Source organism: Mesoplodon densirostris, chromosome 20 (genome assembly GCF_025265405.1).
Source record: "Mesoplodon densirostris isolate mMesDen1 chromosome 20, mMesDen1 primary haplotype, whole genome shotgun sequence".
In the NCBI taxonomy this organism is placed as follows: domain Eukaryota; kingdom Metazoa; phylum Chordata; class Mammalia; order Artiodactyla; family Ziphiidae; genus Mesoplodon; species Mesoplodon densirostris.
This window is the reverse complement of record NC_082680.1, coordinates 7,265,462-7,285,402: the sequence shown is the minus strand read 5'-3', so window position 1 is coordinate 7,285,402 and position 19,941 is coordinate 7,265,462. Positions and strand designations below refer to the sequence as shown.

Sequence of the window (19,941 nt, the reverse complement as noted above, 5' to 3'; positions counted from 1 at the left end):
TACTCTTCTGGCCTGTTTTGAGCAGCTCTGATGGAGCTGGCACTGTCTATCCTGGCTGGTGCTTTCTTAGTTCACAGCTGGAAACGCCAAGGTGTCAGAATTACAGGCATTTGCTTTCATGCTATTTCCACTAAATATCTTTAGTCTGATACTCACCAAATAATCCTAATTTATACAATTTAGTTTATTATGTAATATTTTAAAACTGTCAGGAGATCCCAAATAGCACACCCACTTTCCTGCTACATTATTTTATATATTTGAGGAGCTTGTGAACTGGTTAGTTTGCAACTGATGTGCAGAATGCAGTCAAATCTAGGACTCTGAAGAGACTGGGAAAGACCGAGTTTCTGTGCTTAGAAGGTGGAAAGCCGAAGGTTGGATCCTGACATTTCAAGATTTCTCTTGGCAGCCAACCAGGTCACTTCATTCTCTGCCTCTTCCTCAGATGTGATTTCTGCTCCGTCCTTCAAAGGAAGGGATTTGTTGTCTTATCACTCAGTGAATGTCTTTTAAGAAGATAGGATAAATCTCCTGCAGTGTTGAGTTCTAGGATTCTATAGTATATTATGTGGATTAAGAAAAATTCCTAGACTATAACCCATAGCATAAATCAACTACTGAATGAATACGCAGCCTAAATGTTCTTTTTACTCCACCCTAGAACTCCTTTCAGAGTCTCTGTTGTGAAAAGAACTCTGCTATGTATTTCAACTGTAATTGCTAACGTATGAGTATGATTAGAGCATGGAAACAAAGTCTGTAAGGTACGCAGTAGTCCAGATCCTTAGTAGAGAGCTGGAAGAGTACTTGTTTGAAGTCATTTTACTGTGTGCTAACGTTTTCATCAGTCAACTGAGTTTAAACTTAATGGTCATACATATTAATTGGCAGGTCTGACAGACAAGGTTGCTCTAATTCATGCTAATTAATATAGTCAGATTTTAAAGGCCAAATTAGCATTTTGAATACAGATTATATCTTTGCTTATACGTGTTCAGGCAAGTAAAACAAATCTGAAATATTGAGAATCTGGTTTCTTTTTTTTTTTTATATGTATTACTTATGGAGTAAGGGACCAAGGGTTTTACTTTATAGCTGCCATATTGGTTTAATTTTCTTTTCTTCCTATAATAATAGAAATTACATAATCATTCTACCATCAAACCTTTGCTCATGCTTTTTCCCAAACTTGGAAAAACTTTCCCATACTTAAGACACTTTTATGAGGTAATGAATGATGTAAACAAATTCAAAGACAAGCAATAGGGCCAAAATAACCGCCAATACTAAAATATCTTATATACTAGACAAATTCTTAGCATTCTTAAAATCAACAATGCAGAACATGCTTCTATAAATCAATAAGAAAAATAAAATGGAAGAAAAAAGTGGGCAAAACAAGTGAACAGGCATTTCGCAGAAAGAGAATCATAAATGGCCATTGCACGTGACAGGAGTTGGACTTCACCAATTATCAGAGAAATGCAGATTAATATAACAATAAAAATCATTTTCACTGATAACTTTGGTGAATTCAACAAACATTGGCAAGCCTTTGGATTACTGAGAGCAAGACAACACCCCTCTCATACCAAATGCTGAGAGTGTTATTTGCTGTAGTAGGGGTTTCTTTTTTTGGTGGTATTCATCAAAATCCATCCTAAGCAACATTTACACATGTGGAAGAATATACATGTGCATTAATGTACACTGAATTGCCATTCATTATACTAGCAATTGGAAATCTAAGTTTTCTTAATAAAAGAATGGCTAAAATATGGTATAGCAATATCATGGTACTTTATGCAATTGATGAAAAGAATAAGGTAGGGTTGTGTATGCAGATAAAGAATGATGCATATCAAACATTATATGAGTTAACAGGTCAAATAATAATAGGTATGGTATGATCCAAATTGGGTTAGAAAAATAATTATGTGGTGTTGATAGAATAAAACAGTTGACAATAGCAACAGAAGTCGAGCTATATGAGTTGAACATTGAGATATTTATAAATATATATGAAAGGCCTGGAATGGTACATAAACCATTAATTATTTTTAATTGGGGGAGGGGTTTTGGTCAATGGACTAATAGAAAGTTTTACTTTTTACTTTATAGAATATTTATTACTTTTTTTTTACAGTAGACTTTTCCTACTTTTATTTTTTAAATATGAGACCAATGTCAAGAAACATTAACATTCTTGGAAATAGCTAGAAGAATCTTTCAAACCTCTCATGGTTTCCCCATTCTCTTCTTTTTAACTTTACTTTTCATCAAGAACCAGCATTTAATAGAAATGTACAACTATTCTTATCAATCTTTTAAAAAATGTATTACTAACATTTAAGTCGTATGTTTTACCCTCTTTCCCACAATATAAGTGCTGTATTTTCATCATATCCTGTTTAAAAGGATTTTTTTTATCCAACATGTAAATTAAGAAAATTAAACTGAAGACCAAATACATTTCTGCTAGGAATGTGCAGACACAAACCCAGAGATAGAAGCAAAGTTTATCTTCATGTGTTAAGAGTCCCACCAACTCCTCTTTTCAGCAGAGTAACAATTAGGGATCATCCACATCTACAAGAGCAGGGTGCTTTGACTTTATTTCTCATTTCTCTCATTCTTTTCAAATAGTTATTGGCCAATCAAAAAGTGACATTTATAGATTTTTATGCTAGTTCATTACACATTAAAGGAGGGCACTGAAATAATCTGACATGTGTAATTGTGCAAAGAAAGAAAAATAAAAAGTGGACCTATTCTAAAAGACTGAAAATTCCTCTAAGCTAAATTTTGGAAACTTCAGCCATTACTGGATCTATTACTAGATCTGTGTCTTCAGTCTTCTATTTGTCAGTTTCAGAAGAATTTAGGCTGGCAATGTACTCTCTTCCAAGGGAGAAAAATAAATTAGGGGATGCACAGGTATTTAAAATGGGAAATGTAGTTGTAAATACATTTTAATAAAGAATAGAATAAAAATCCAAAAATGATGGCACTGCTTCGAACCAAAATCAGTGCACAATTCTGAAGATGATTCCCAAAGGTTTTACTTCTAATAATTCACCATTTTTGCTGAGTACCCCAAATTCTCATGAACAAATTTTCTGCATTATGAATTCAAACTGGCTTGTTATATCAGGGACTTCTTCCATACATGTGAGAAATGTATTTTTTAAAAGGCAAGAAAACTTATAGATATAGAATGTTTGTATGACAAGTCCTGTTAATTTACGATCACTCATTTATCATAAGTCAGTGATGTTGTCATTTATTCAATAATCTACCCACCCATTTTCTCCTGTCTTTTTACAATGTCTTTCATTTCTTTAGGACATGACTCACCTACACTTTTGCAATTACTAACAAGTTTTCTTTTTTCTCCTGTTCTCTGATTAGTCTTCAACGGGGCAATCTTAACTCCACTATGAAAAATCACCCAGTATTCCTCGTACTCTGTACTATCACCTGTAAAGCCCACAACTGTGTTCCATACTTCACATATTCACAAATTCCACCCACCCCCATCTTCAGACATTGCTTATGTTGTCTCTGTCTCATTATATCCCTTTCTCCTGCCAACTTCACATGATCAAATCCCAGCCATCTTCCAACACTCTCTCAAGAGCAGTTCAGAAGAACTCCGCAATTCCATGAAAATCCACTTTTTCTCATTGCCCTTATATCACTTCCCTTAAAGTCTCTAATTAAAATGGGATACATTCTACCTTAATCACCAGTATTTATCTATACCTAAAAAAAAAATCTTTCTTAGTATATACATCTCCCTGAGAGCAGGATCCACGCCTGATTGATTTTTGGATTGCAGGCAATGCTTGGATTAAGGGTTCAACAAATAATTCTCAATGTGTTAAGATTTTGTAAATAAACACCTTTAGTTTTTTAATAATGCATTTAAAAAACATGATGTCTTAAGAATCCAGAACACCTTACATATGCTGCATCATTCTAATTTGCAGAGTAGAAAACTGAAACACAACTGTTATCGGACTTTCCCAAGATTATATAGAAAAGGTGAATTGGAGCTAATATTCAAATTCTGTTTTGAAAACATTCCTTTGTACTAGATCTCTTAAAGTGTAAATTACATAATGCATGAATCTATTAGTGGTCCTCACATATCTCACCAATATTACAGGGGCCTCTGAGATTTCCGAGATGGGGCTAGAGTTATGCTATTCCCTCCTTCCTCATAATACGAGAGATTTCATCTTACTATGAACCACTGCTGACCATTCATAAGATTTCACCAACTTATGTTTAAAAGAGAGAGAATTTAGGTCTATGAGCAATTACAGCAAACACAGCTACACTAATATAGACAACCTTTTAAAAAGACAAGTGCCCTTCCTAAACCATTCCCTGATATAAACTCTACCATTAAGCCCTTGAAACCATAGCATGTCATTCCTCAAGCTAACGTCTTTCTCTCCTTTATCTCTCTTTTCCCTTCCTCTTCCTTTTTCCTTCTCCCTTTCTTTTTGAGTTTCCCATTAAAATTCAAATATGCATGAGAAAAATAATACCTTAGTAAGGATTCAGTTCAATAATTCTTACTGAGCAAACAAAGCCATGATTCTGAGAACACCGAGATAAAATACCATCTCTGTCCTCATGGGTAATACAAGGCATATGAGATCACCACTCACTCTGCCACATGGGATGGCCAGCAGGGCTTCTTACCGATAAACTGATAAACAGCCCTTAAATAAGTTCTTCCCGAGGTTGGCAGCATGAGAGAAAGGGCACCGACATTGGTGGGAACTGGGAAAGTAAAAGTACAGATGTGAATTCCATGCTCACAGAGTAGCCTGTGGTAAATAGTCCTGAAATAATTAATCTTCAGTTTCACATTATCCTGGTGCTGCTGAAGGGTAGACCATCTGCAGTGGAAGATGGAAGACAGAGGTGAGGTGATAAATGGGAAGAGAGAAGTATCAGAGCATCAGCATGATGACAAATCCAGCTGAGGAAGAAGGGAGGAGAGGATGCTATGGAGAAGAAGATGCAGGCAAGGCCAGCTCCATGGAATCGACTTCACTTTACATCACAAAGAGAACCAAACAAAATGCAGAATGAAATTTATATGGTGATGATCTCGAATCCCTCGGAAACCTCAGACTCCGTGATGTGGGTCCTTGGTTTATTTGCAATAGTTCAGACTCTTCTAGGCAGGGAATCTGGAGTTCTACAGGATAGACCAAACCTTTTACCAGAGTGATTTCAGCTCAGTGTGGTTAGACAGATATATCATTATGTGTGATTAAATATTTAAAATGAAAATATCAATAGTTCCTAATTAAACCCTCTGGCTAGAATATGAGACATTCCACAACAGAAAGTTCTTCGATTAGGGGAGGGGGATATGAGAAAAGGACATAAATGCCATACAAATTGCAGATCATTGGTGTAGAGAGAACAGCCAAAAAGACAAAGAGCAAGGAAAAAATATTAAAAAAAAAAAAAAGGAAAATGGTGATGATGGGTGTGGGCAGCATCGACAGAGGGCAAGTGTGTCTTACAATTTAATAAAATTTTTTCAGGCAAAAACAAAGCAAAAGTTTTTTAGAGCACAGTGTACATGAGGCATTTAGGGATCATGGAGGTATGATCTTGAACAAGTTCTTGAGACTCTAAACTTCAGTTCCAGGTTGGCTTAGTGAGCATGTCACCTGCTACCTACCTCCTGGGGGTCACCAAGATCCAGTGAGATAAGAGGTGAAAGCACTTAGGACAATGAGGACGTTGGGCCAGGCTCAGTGAATGTTGAGTCCTGATCACTGAGGATTGAGCAGTTTCTGGGCAACCTCCCACCAGCAGTGTTGCCAGAAGCATTCACCCCTCACCCCATCCTGCATCAGGCAGGACAAAATGAGCTGAGTCAATGAAATCCACCTGTGAGAGCAAAATAAAAGACTTAATGGAACCACAGTCAAAAATAATGAGCCAGGGCCTCCCTGGTGGCGCAGTGGTTAAGAGTCCGCCTGCCGATGCAGGGGATACGGGTTCGTGCCCCGGTCTGGGAGGATCCCATATGCCGCGGAGCGGCTGGGCCCGTGAGCCATGGCCGCTGGGCCTGCGCATCCGGAGCCTGTGCTCCGCAACGGGAGAGGCCACAACAGTGAGAGGCCCACATACCGCAAAAAGAAAAAAAAAAAAAAATAATGAGCCAGTGTAGGGAGGTTCCTCAAAAAACTAAAAATAGAACTACCATATGACCCAGTAATCCCATTCCTGGGCATAGACCTGGACAAAACCATAATTCCAAAAGACACATGCACCCCAATGCTCATCGCAGCACTGTTTACAATAGTCAGGACATGGAAGCAACCTAAATGTCTATCAACAGAGGAATGGAAAAAGAAGATGTGGTACATATATACAATGGAATATTACTCAGCCATAAAAAGGAACAAAATTGTGCCATTTGCAGAGATGAGGATGGACCTAGAGACTGTCATACAGAGTGAAGTAAGTCAGAAAGAGAAAAACAAATATCGTATAATATTGCTTATATGTGGAATCTAGAAAAATGGTACAGGTGAACTTATTTGCAAAGCAGAAACAGACACACAGATGTAGAGAACTAACTTATGGATACCAAGGGGGGCGGAGGGGTGGGATGAACTGGGAGATTGGGATAGACATACATACACTACTACTATGCATAAAATAGATGACTAATGAGAACATATTGTATGGCACAGAGAACTCTACTCAATGTTCTGTGGTGACCGAAATGGGAAGGAAATCTGAAAAAGTGGGGATATGTGTATACATATAACTGATTCACTTTGCTGTACAGCAGAAACTAACACAACATTGGAAAGCAACTATACTCCAATAAAAATTAATAAAATAAAATAAAAATAATGAGCCATTTAAGTACTGTTCCTGGAAAAGGAGAAAGAAAATAGTCTTTCACGCACTCCCAATAAGATGGGATCAGAAAGCAGCAGCTTTGTGAGGCTCACGTCCACCCCAGCTGTCCCTCCAGGGTCAGCCCCAGCAGTCCTACCTACGTGGACAATTGGTTTTCAAAATGAGTTTGCAGCCTGGTGAAAAGAGAAGATGGCTGAGTACTGTTACCAACAATGGCTCTTTGGAGAGCAGTGCAGTTTCGCCTACTTTGTTAGTTATTTGTACGGAGGCATCTCTGTTTTCAGAGCTGACAGCTCCCTTTCCACGCACTCTGGCTGTGAGTGCAGAGGGTTTGAAATTGCTGTGGATGACACTTGGGCACATTTGCAAGGAAAGCAGCACTCAGGCAGGGGATCTCGCAGGGAGCAGCAAGAGGAAGGACCGATTCGCTAAGAACCCTCCACTCCTTGCTTCCAAAAATCAAACACGATCCCCTCCTCCCAGATTGCCTTAAAAAGTTTACGTTTTGAAACTCAGATTCGCTGCATTTGAAGACACAAACATGCTCTCCCTTCCCCAACCTTCCCAGCCACCCATGGTAGCTCTCCCCCTGTCAAGAGCCTGGCCCAGCAATCGCTTCTCCTTCCTCACCATTTGAGCCGGTGGAGATGGACTTGTCAGGAGTGAAAATGGAGTTTCCCGTGATGCATTTGAAAGGAGATGCTGGTCTGGGCTCATGCGCCAGGCTTTGCAGAGAGCCAAGGCCTGCTCTTCCCAACCGCATAAGTTAGGACCACTGCAAAGTCGGTGCAACTGAGCTCCACTCCAGCACGATTTGAAAGGCATAGTTTGAAAATCGGTTACGAAATAGAGGGAATTTAAGCACGTGGAATTTAAGAAGGGCCACTCTCCCTTTTGGGAGAAATTTACCATTTGAGGTCAAGGGACCAGGGTGTATGTTGCCTTTTGTCTGCTCTCCAGGGAGAACGTGCTGCCTCAACCCTGCTGAAAGCAGCCTCACAGAGTCAGTATAAATCTAATACCACTTCTCCAGAAACAACTCAAAATAACTTGCATGCTAGAGCAAATGCCCAGGATCTCCTTTGGGGAAACAAGGCGGCAGGATGCTTGACAGGAGCCTGGGTAGCAAGCAGGAAGCTCTGTTCCTTTTCAGTGGCCCCCAGACAGCAGATGCTCAGCAGAGCTGGCATCCTGGTCCTTCCTTGCACGTGAGCGTCATCTATGCCGTGGGCATCTTCGCTAAGTAATAACCATAGCTACATTCATGACACCATCCTATAGCGTTCTTCAAAAACGCTGCACGCGTTAGCTCAGCAAATCCTTAAGTCAGCCTGTGGAGTAGATACTATTGATAGTATTGTCCTTATTTTACATAAGACGGTATTGGAGAAGCCCCAGGTCACAGAACTGCTGAGTGGAGAAGGGCCGTCTGGCTCCAGGGCCCACCCTCCTCACGTCCAAACGACACGCATTAATGCAACATCAATAACGTGGATAAAGTCATGAGCAAGAAAGGATGAACTATGAAAAAGAAATTCAGTCTCTGGGCTTGATGTTTGATTGTGGTTGAACAAACCATAGCGTTGTCTCTCTGGATCTCTTAATGCTCAGCAGTTAGCACAGTGGATGGTCAATAGTGGGTGTTGAATAAAAGTACATCGCATGAATCCATGCAAAGAGGAGTCTCTATAATAAGACTGTTCTTGAAGAATCAAGACCAGTAGAAAATCAGAAAGGACAAGAGCAGACCTGACACAATTCAGGACACTATTTTAAAAGCCCAGAGAAACTTGGCCTATTGGTAGAGTGATTTAAGCCCAAATAAATTAATTTAACCACCTCAACTTTAATGGACTTAGTATTAGGGACCAATAATGCATATCTAATTAGTGGTTGACCTGAAATATTTACACACACACACACACACACACACGAACACGAGTACTCTATGCCCAATAAGCATTGCGAAATGGTAAGCTTAGCTCTATCTACCATCTATCTGTCAATCTATCAATTATCTATCATCTATCTTTCTATTACTTATCTATGAATTTATTTATATATCTTGCTGGGGATGTGTAATGGTATGTAGACTTATTAACATGTTAAGTTTCAGTGTAGCACATATGGACTCTACATAATACTATCAAAGACTAGATAATAAGGAGATACTTAGGAAAAGCACTTAAAATTTCTGACAATTATTAGCATTGTTCATTTTTCATTGAATGATAAGAAGGGGCTTTGTTTGTTAAAAAGAGCACACTGATTATACGATAAATGATAAAAGGTCACAGACAATCGATAAGTCTTTTTAAAGCTACTTAGTTTATTTATTTTAAATTACTGCACAAAATAATACTTTTTTCTTGGGTACGGCCTGTTATGAGCTGTAAGCCAAGATTACATACTTAAAATGTGTCCAAAGTTAATTACAAATCAATGCTTCCAAAAATGTAAGAAATTAGCACCTGAAAGTCAAATATGTGTAACTATACAGTCAGCTAAAAATGGAAAGAATGCTCTTACTGAATTGTTGGGAAGTCAATACAAATTGGGTGACAGTTGTTCACGTGTCTCCATCTTCTCTCGAAAACAATGAAGGTGACATCCTTGACCTCAACTTTCCCCAAACGGTAAGGAGACTAATTAGTGTTTGTGAAGAATTTTTAATACCTTGGCTTAGAGAAAACGGTGACAAATGGTGTCTGATACTGCAAGTGTCATTTCATTTGAATGATAAACAAAAAAATAATTTTTACCAAAATAATAACTTCTATCCATAAGGACTGAATAATTTAAGGATGATTCAGAAACAGCTCTACTGATTTTTTCATCCCCTAGGAAAGTAGGTTTTCTTTTCTCTTCACTTTCACCCTGGAGAAATATTATATGCAACCTGGTTTCCTTTTTGTACAGAGGGAACAAATATTGAAGCATGATTTAAAAAGAATATCAGAATGAGCAGTAATACAAAATTATGTTGAAGGTTGTGTGAGCGCTGATATTATTCTCTAGGGAGTTGATGTCTAGACTAACGCCATGTGTTTCCTGAGGATTCGATTTAAAGTTAGGGCAGCGGTTCTCAAACTTTAACAGGCATTTGGGTCACCTGTAGGGTCTGTTAAAAGAGATTTCCACGATCCCTAAGTCCAGGGCGGGGACAGAGAATTTGTACTTCTACCAAGTGCCAGGTGAGGCTGAAGCTGCTCTCCAGGTACCACAGTTTGAGAAAGACTGAGTTAGGAAATCCCATGGTTTCCACACCACAGTCCATTTGATTCACCCAGGGAACTTTGGTAAAAATGCAGATTCCTGACCCTGGCCCAGTCACCAGCATCAGTGCTTCCAGGGCATACAATTTAATAATCTGCACTGGTTTTGAGCTCACCAGGTCACCCTGACTCATAGGTACAAAAGCTAGTGAATCAAACCATTTCACTCAGAGCTATTGAATCCAGAATCAAGTCGGACATTTCTTTTATGTGTTCAGAACCTCTGCCTTGCTCATCTGTGATGGCCTTCTGGTTTGGAACCAACACTTGTGACATTGCCATGTCGCATGCTTTAATGTTCTAGAAGACTGCAGTTAACAGTTCCTATGGAAAAGACCTTTTGTTAGGTCTCTCTTTGACGTACCCAAAGCATAAAAGAAGCAGTATAGTGTACACAGTCCTTAAAAACACTGATTCTGGCGTCTGACTATCTGGGCTTGAAGGGGGCCGTCATTCACCAATCATGGTAACGTTGAACAACGTTTCTAAATTCTCTCTGGCTCAGTTCTCCTTCTGTAAAATGGGGATCATAGTACCTCCCCATTAAGAACTAAGTTAATTAAAATTGGTAAAGCACCTAACTTAGAGTGGTGCCTGATACATTTTAATTTTTAATGTAATTTTAAAAATGTATGATTGGATGTTATTGAGCAGCTTTAGCTCAATACAGCTTTTCAAGTAATGTTTTTCTAAAGCAGAATATGTTCTTTCGAAGAGTAGTTATTCCTCTCCTCCAGTTGGCATTCAAATATAGGCAGGGCAACTTCTAGATCAGGGTATTTTATTTTATTTTATTTTATTATTTGTGTGTGTGTGTGTGGTATGCGGGCCTCTCACTGCTGTGGCCTCTCCTGTTGCGGAGCACAGGCTCTGGATGCGCAGGCTCAGTGGCCATGGCTCACGGGTCCAGCCGCTCCGTGGCATGTGGGATCGTCCCGGACCGGGGCACGAACCCGTGTCCCCTGCATCGGCAGGCAGACTTCCAAACACTGCGCCACCAGGGAAGCCCAGATCAGGGTAATTTAGATGCGGTCCATGATTGGACGAGTGACAACAGGACATTTCAAATAACCCAGAGAGATAGATCTCCAGGGAAGCGTCTGAGGATTATTTTCAAATTCCTGGCAGAGCTGGTGATTTGTCCTCCTTGACTTGCCATATGTCCCAAAGCTGTTTAGACTATTTGATTGACCACAAGATCCTGACAAGTCCTCTGTAAACAAAATCAAAAGAAGAGGATTGTTCTGACTGGGACTTGGAATTGGCAGCTACATACCCTGCTTGATCATAAGACTTTAGAGAGTAAATACTTTCCTGAAACTTAATTGTTCTTGATAAGTTTCATTTGCTTAAGCCTCCTGCCTGTCTCGTAAAATGCTAACGTTACTGGTAACAAACAACGCAAGTACTGATAAATTTTAAATAAAGGCTTATAATTCAATAAGGCTTCATCCCCATGGATGGATTTACAGGATTATTCCAGAATCTGAGAGTATTGAATCTTGTGTGTCCTCATGTTGCATCCCTCCCCCCCAAAAAAGGGTGAAGGTGAAGAATTAGGCTAAGGAAGGATCCTGAAAATACTAACACAAAATTGAAGCTGCATTTCATAGTTTGTCCCTCTTCGGGTAATGTTGTAATGATCATTGCTCAAGTATAAGTTTTTTTTTTTTTTTTTTTTTGCGGTATGCGGGCCTCTCACTGTTGTGGCCTCCCCCGTTGCGGAGCACAGGCTCCGGACGCGCAGGCTCCGGACGCGCAGGCTCAGCGGCCATGGCTCACGGGCCCAGCCGCTCCGCGGCATATGGGATCCTCCCAGACCGGGGCACGAACCCGTATCCCCTGCATCGGCAGGCGGACTCTCAACCACTTGCGCCACCAGGGAGGCCCAAGTATAAGTTTTTAATGCCACTTTTTGTTTTGGAACCTAGAAAACCAATTAAACCAAAACTAGCTTTAAGAAATAGTCACCTTTTTTTTTGTTTTTGTTTTTGTCCCTTTCCGGCGTTCAAGATGTCGAAGCGAGGACGTGGTGGGTCCTCTGGTATGAAATTACGGATTTCCTTGGGTCTTCCGGTTGGAGCCGTGATCAACTGTGCTGACAACACAGGAGCCAAAATTCTGTATATTATCTCTGTGAAGGGGATCAAGGGATGACTGAATAGACTTCCTGCTGCTGGTGTGGGTGATATGGTGATGGCCACCGTCAAGAAAGGCAAACCAGAGCTCAGAAGGAAGGTACATCCAGCAGTGGTAATTCAACAACGCAAGTCATACGGGAGAAAAGATGGTGTGTTTCTTTATTTTGAAGATAACGCAGGGGTCATAGTAAACAACGAAGGTGAGATGAAAGGTTCTGCCATCACAAGACCAGTTGCAAAGGAATGTGCAGACTTGTGGCCCAGGATTGCATCCAATGCTGGCAGCACTGCATGATTCTTCGGTGTGTTTGTAAAAGAAAAAAAACAATAATAAAAATTATTTGCTCCAAAAAAAGAAAAAAGAACTAGTCAAATAAAATATGACTAAATTTCTTCTATAAAAATAAATATTTCTAATGCTCACCATTCAGAAGGATATAAAAAATGGAAACTTACACTGCACTGGTAAAAATCAAAGTTCAAGGGCCATTTTAAAATATGTTAAAAATAAAACAACAAAGCTTGTGAACTAGAAATTTTGCTTATAGGAATTTCGTTAAGGAAATCATAATGTACGTATGCAAAATACTGTTACATAACAGTATTTTAAGTACTATTAAAAATGAAATGTCCAGTGATAAAATATTGGTTAAAAGTTATGATATATACATAAAATAGAATCCTATGTCTTTACTAGACTATAAATTAAAGGAGTAAATTATTAATTTGAAATTATATTGACCTGAAAATTATCAAATAGTACTTTTTTTTTTACAACTTTATTGGAGTATAATTGCTTCACAATGGTGTATTAGTTTCTGCTTTATAACAAAGTGAATCAGTTATACATATACATCTGTTCCCATATCCCTTCCCTCTTGCGTCTCCCTCCCTCCCACCCTCCCTATCCCACCCCTCCAGTCAGTCACAAAGCACCGAGCTGATCTCCCTGTGCTATGCGGCTGCTTCTCACTAGCTATCTACCTTACGTTTGGTACTGTATATATGTCCATGCCTCTCTCTCGCTTTGTCACAGCTTACCCTTCCCCCTCCCCATATCCTCAAGTCCATTCTCAAGTAGGTCTGTGTCTTTATTCCTGTTTTACCCCTAGGTTCTTCATGACGTTTTTTTTTCTTAAATTCCTTATATATGTGTTAGCACACGGTATTTGTCTTTCTCTTTCAGACTTACTTCACTCTGTATGACAGACTCTAGGTCTATCCACCTCATTACAAATAGCTCAATTTCATTTCCTTTTATGGCTGAGTAATATTCCATTGCATATATGTGCCTTATCTTCTTTACCCATTCATCGGATGATGGACACTTAGGTTGTTTCCATCTCTGGGCTTTTGTAAATAGAGCTGCAATGAACATTTTGGTACATGACTCTTTCAAATAGTATTTTTAAGGGAAAAAGCAATTTGACAAAATCTGTATTATGAACTCATTGTCAGAATGAATCAATGGGCATTATTATTATTAAATTAAAATATTAACAGATTATCTCTGCATGGTGGGCTTTTGGGAGTTTTTCATGTCTTTCTGCTTATCCATGGTTCCTGTATTTTCTAAAATGAGCAAGCATTTTATCATAAGGAAAAACCAGCATGCTGCCTTGCTTTGCTTGTTAGAGCAAGGAAGAGCCCCAATATGGACCCTTAACATCTTTAATTCTATTTTTTTGTTCCATTCCTGCCAATAAGTGCAACCAAGAGAAGAAACACATGAACAAACAAGCACTGACTTCTTAACCATTTCCAGTTTCCCCTAGTTGTCCTCATGGGATTTTTTTTTTTTTTTATATACTTGGGCACTAATATTGGTGTCTTCTGCAGCTTTTACTGCTAGAGTATCCATGACCCTGATTTGGGACAGGACAACTTCTGGAGGATCTTGGAGCACTTTTTGAAGAAGAGATCTTCCAGTCAGTCAATGCTGACAGACCTTTCAGCAAAAGTTTCCATAAATCCTCAGTTCTTCTTCATGGACAAATAAAATCACAGCTAAATACGAGCATCGGGAACCAGTGAGATTTTCCTCTGGTAATAGGGTCTTGATTTTTTGGCCTAGTGGAGTGGAAAGTCCTAAGTTTAGTAACGAAGGAAGCCACTGTGGTCATGGGGGTGGGAGCAGGTACTTAGAAGTCCAGAAGACATTCATGATGTGTGTCCCAGCGAAGTGATAAAGAAACCCCTTCTCTCAGAGGAGCTCCTGCTTCCATGGCAACAGCAAAGCATCCAGAACTTAACCAAGAGGGGGATGGTCAGCTATTAACAACTTGTATTATTTCAAGTGCCTATTCTTCAAAAATGAGGCTCACAGTTAGGCACAGTTGTTGTCATTTTTGTTGTTATTATTTTAAATCTAAAATGTGGTGGGCTTTTGAGCAGCCAATCAAGTACATCACTGGGAGATTTTTCTCAGGTATTCAGCATTAAACATCAAACAGTTGATGTTAAACTGTTGAACTACATTTGATGCCCTACAGGTCCAATTCTGTTATGTGACTTTGCAACAAATAATATTTATGTAGAGCAGAATGACAGCATTCCAACTATTTTTCCAATCTACAGACAAAACATCAAATCACTGATTACAGCATAGTACAAAATGCAAACTTTATAAACTCTGACGTGGTAGAAATATTTTCACAGAAAAGTCTGGAGTTGGAGAGGACAAGAAGAAAATATTAGAAGGATGTTAACTTATTCTTCTTACTTAGTGGGGAAATTGATGTACTCTCTTAAGTAGATCAAAGAAGAAATGAAGAATTACATAGTGATAAATATAACCAATAAAACACTAAAAAATAATAAGGCAATGAAAAAACACAGAAAGGTAGAAGAGAGTTAGGCAGAGGTAGCACAATTTCTTCATCTTTCATTGAGAAGGATCTTTAAATGATATATAAAATTAGTTATAAAGAAATAGAGGTACACACATGCTATATAGAATTATTATATTATCAGAAGAACAACAACAAAACAAAACAAAAATTAAAGATGAGACTGGAGTTAAGAAGGAGGAGTAACTTTTGTTTCTATTTAATACCAGCCATAAAAAGAAACATAACTGAGTTATTTGCAGTGAGATGGATGGATCTAGAGACTGTCATACAGAGTGAAGTTAGTCAGAAAGAGAAAAACAAATACCGTATGCTAACATACATATGGAAGGTTCAGGACAGGAATAAAGACACAGACGTGGAGAATGGACTTGAGAACACGGGGGTGGGGGTGGGTAAGGGTAAGCTGGGACGAAGTGAGAGAGTGGCATGGACATATGTACACTACCAAATGTAAAATAGACAGCTAGTGTGAAGCAGCCGCATAGCACAGGGAGATCAGCTCGGTGCTTTGTGACCACCTAGAGGGGTGGGATAGGGAGGGTAGGAGGGAGACGCATGAGGGAGGGGATATGGGGATAAATGTATATGTATAGCTGATTCACTTTTTATACAGCAGAAACTAACACACCATTGTAAAGCAATTATACTCCAATAAAGATGTTAAAAAAAATACTGCAATACCTACGTGAATGTGTAAATCATACTATTATGTTGGTTTTATAATTCATGTATAACTTTTATGAAGTTATATGTACACATATATTTAATTTTAATATAATATATTTTAATTTAATTATTTAATATAATTTTAATATAATCTATTTAATATATATTTAATTTTATAGCTATAAAGAATGGTCTAGAACCAGCATGGAAACAAAGAGGGCAGGAGCGGATGTCCCACACTTAAGCTGTGTGAAGTTCAGAAGTGAAAACGGTGCATCTTTAAAGGGATTCAGCCAGAGTTCCCTGTGTCTCAGCGAACACCCAGGCTCCATTCGAGGCAAGGAGAGAAGGAACGTTCAGGAAAAAGGTGCAGTATTTGAGATGAGGTTGACTCCCACGGTCGGTGTGGAATTGTTGGGGGACACAGACGGAGGCGGGGTAGAGATGAGAACCTGCAGGATGACGGGGCAGCGTGGAGGCCGGCGCTTCCGCGGGAGACCCAGGTCTCCGATGGAATGAGAATAATCAAGATGTCGGTGATGATGTCTGTCTTTACCCAGGTTTTTTTTCCTTTAATTTCTGTGTGTATATGTGTCAATATTGTCCTGAGGTGAGGCATGAGGTTCCACTCTGATATTCTGTTGCAGGAAGTCCTCCCCTTTCTCCCTGGACCATGTCCTTCCATCTGCCCTCCAGCCCCAAAGGGCAGCCCAGTCCCCGCCCAGCACCGCACAAGTCCCTGTGTCCCCGCAGTGGAGATGGAGGGTGGAAGCCGTGGAAATAATTCTCCTGATCTTTAGTTCTGGCAGTTTTGCCCTCAGCTGCCTCAGAGGAGAGCGGTGAACTTGAGGAAAGGTAAGGACCTAAAGGCAAATGTTAATTTTAACAAGGGAGGGAAGTCACTTTTGTTTCAGTGGGTAAATAGGGAAGGTCTCCTGAGTAGCCTTGCACATGGTTGGCAGCCGCGTTCTCCTCTCTCCTTGCCCCCCTTTCCCTCCCAAATATAAACGTGTATATATATGTTGTACATGTATAAACCATCTAGGTGTATGTGTGTATATCTATCTATCTATGTACTCATTTATGTAGATATAAGAACTTCATTTAATGATGCATTCCATACTTCACCCTGAGGCAAACATGTTTACCTTCACGCTGGCTGGGTCCCATGGTTTGAACTGCTGGGCTTATGAGTCCTGCCTTGACCTCTGGCTGCGCTGTTGGCATAACTCCTGATTCAGTCCTCTCCACATCTCCTTGATTCCCTCTTTTTGCTCATTCCTTCTTGAAACCTCTTTTGACCTAAAATGGTGGCTTTACCACCCAAGAGCCCTCACACGTGGCTCATACTTTTGCGCGACTTGTGCTCATCATTTCTTTTTTCTAGGAAAACTATACCCAAAAAGCCCACCCACATGGACCAGCATTGGTACTTATGGGACTCCACCAGGTAGCCGAGCACGTATTCCTGTCCTCTGGTGAGGGACTTTCTGGGGCCCAGCATGTCTCTCTTTAGTAGACTGGCTCTGAGCAAATGCTGTGAATGGGCTGCTGAGAGGAAAACCCATCCTCAGGAAGCGGCCTTGCTGGGGGATTTGGCGGCATGGAAGAGCATCGTGCGTGGACAAGTGGTCCACAGGCTGTGAAGGCTGGGCTTGCAGGGATGGGGATCCAGGGAGCTACATGCAGGCCTGTCATAATCAACCTCTCATCAGGGATTGTTAACTGAACAGAACTCCATGGCAGGGCGGTAATTGTAGAGGCGGAATCCAACGTGTGGGGAAAGTAAGGGTTAGTTATTTCACTGAAAAGTTTCATGCTCTTCGGTGTCCCCAATAGCCATTTCTGCCCATTCCCACAAAAACCTCGTTTTGGACTTGCCCTCTGGTGGAATTTTCCAGTATCACCCTGACTTCAGGAATATCTCGTCAACTATTTTTCAGAAGTACCCAAGGAAATGAATAATTTAGTTTATTTTTAGTTCATATATGTATGTGTGTGTATATAAATATGTGTTTGTACGTAATTACATAGGTGTATGTGTGCATGATGTATGTAGATACATATAAATGTATCTAAAAATACTTTTTAAAAGATTTAGCTGGCTACAAAACACAGGTGGGACTTCACAAAGGGACTGAATTGAAATCTATACAAATCAATGTTTAAAATAAATAATAAGTGCTGAGTCATTCACAAAAGGGCTTTGCAGTGTAGAAGGACTGGGCCCAGAATATTCTAAGAGCAGCACATCACCACAAAGACACAGGAGTCCCTGCTAAGTCACCCTGATGCTGCAAGAGATACTCTTTCCCACAACTTCATGGATATCTGGGCACTTTTCTCCCTAATGGTTACAGCTTCAAGTCACATTCTCCAGAGTGTATTGCTTGGGTCTTTTTTATTTTGTGATCACTGAACCTTGCTATAAAACTGTACTGTGTGAGTGTAAAGTTTGTGAACTCCAGTAATATACTTTTCACTTTGAGTCCACAGGATACCATGGCTGTGCTGGAATACTACATGGGCATCTGAAAAGAAGGGCCAAAATGGATGCTATGGTCTTCAATTAAATTACCTCTCCGACTCTTTCTGGGATACCTCGTTGCACTAAGGAATCAACAGTCAAATGAACTCAATCTCTCAGAACACATGCAGGGAAATTCAATACACCAACTCTTAGGGAGACAGTTTCTACCATCTGAATAATGCAAGAGAAGGAGCTGGAGAAAGAAGTTATAAAACATGGGCAGAATACATGCCTCTATTTCTTTATTGGATGGAGACTTTCTCTTTGCTAATTAATTATTCCTTTATGCATGACTATTTTTTCACAGCCTAGCAAAAATTAAAGCAGAAGGCTTCAAGACTTGAAAATTAAATGGTCATTGTGTGTATGTTCCTAATTATCAAGCCACTTCTCTGAGCCTCACTTTGATCTCCATTAAAATTGGAAGATTCGTCTAGATGACCTCTAAGATCACTTTCAATCTACAGATTCTGTTAATTGATGACATTACTGTCAGCATCTTAGACGTACCACCTCTCTCTCTCTCTTCTCTCTCTAGATATATATCATACCCAATTTCATGTGTATGCACACACACACACACACTACTAAACATACAATTTAAAGCCCTAGAAACCAATTTCTCAGAATATCATGCCCTTTCATCTTCTAGAACTGTAGAGTTTGAGGATAATATTCTTTTTTATCAATACTGGTATTGGCAAAATCCATTGGCTGATGGGAATTTTCAGCCAGAGGAAATGTACAGCTATTTCTCTGGAAAGAGAATGACATTATCTGATTTTGTCTTCTTGAAAATCTTCCAGCTCAGTCCCGAGCCTATTACCAGGAGGAAACGTGATTTAGGAAGACTGGGGGTGGGAGGGAGATTTTATCTTTCTTATGACTTCACTTCATGCTGTCTGGATGGCCATCATTTTTACTTTACTCTTAAAATCCTCAGACTTCATGTGCTTCTCATTGAGGAATTAATATTTAGGGAGATATTTAGGTACAAGATAATTTTCATATTGAAAGACAAAAATATCTTTTTATATTTTTTTCCACACAGCTGGCTGACTCTTTGCTACTTGGGGAAAGTTGATGGCATATTTCCTCCCTAAACAATAAGAAAAAGAAGGATTTTCTAAGAGAAGCACTGCATATATTTGGGATAGTCAGAAATTCTTTAGCCCCCAATACCCTCATCTCTCGAATGAAGGGTTTGCATTAAGATCTCTTTATGTGCTAATATTCTAAGAAAACCAAGCATTTTATTCAGTCCATCAGCAGACTTCAGCCTAAAGTCAAAATCCCAGAGTCCCAAGAGAGAGGAGGACACCAGGCGTACAAATGACAAGGATGCATTAGATGCCTGAGTCTGCAGAAAACGCAGGGGTCTTCAGTTTCTGCATCTGATTTACAATGAGTAACTGAGGCACAGCAAAGGATGCTGACTCTTTTAAGACCTCACAGGTAACTCTATATCGTAGTTTTCACACATTTACTCTGCTGATCTTTATCTATTATTACCCTTTCAGGAAAAGAAGGAACTGGTCAGAAAGACAACTTCAAATTGA

General features: G+C 39.6%; 1 pseudogene; it reads left to right on the top strand.

Moving 5' to 3' along the window:
* The first annotated feature begins 12,187 nt into the window (after positions 1-12,187).
* Positions 12,188-12,652, top strand: LOC132481280 (large ribosomal subunit protein uL14-like; annotated as a pseudogene).
* The last annotated feature ends 7,289 nt before the right edge of the window (positions 12,653-19,941 follow it).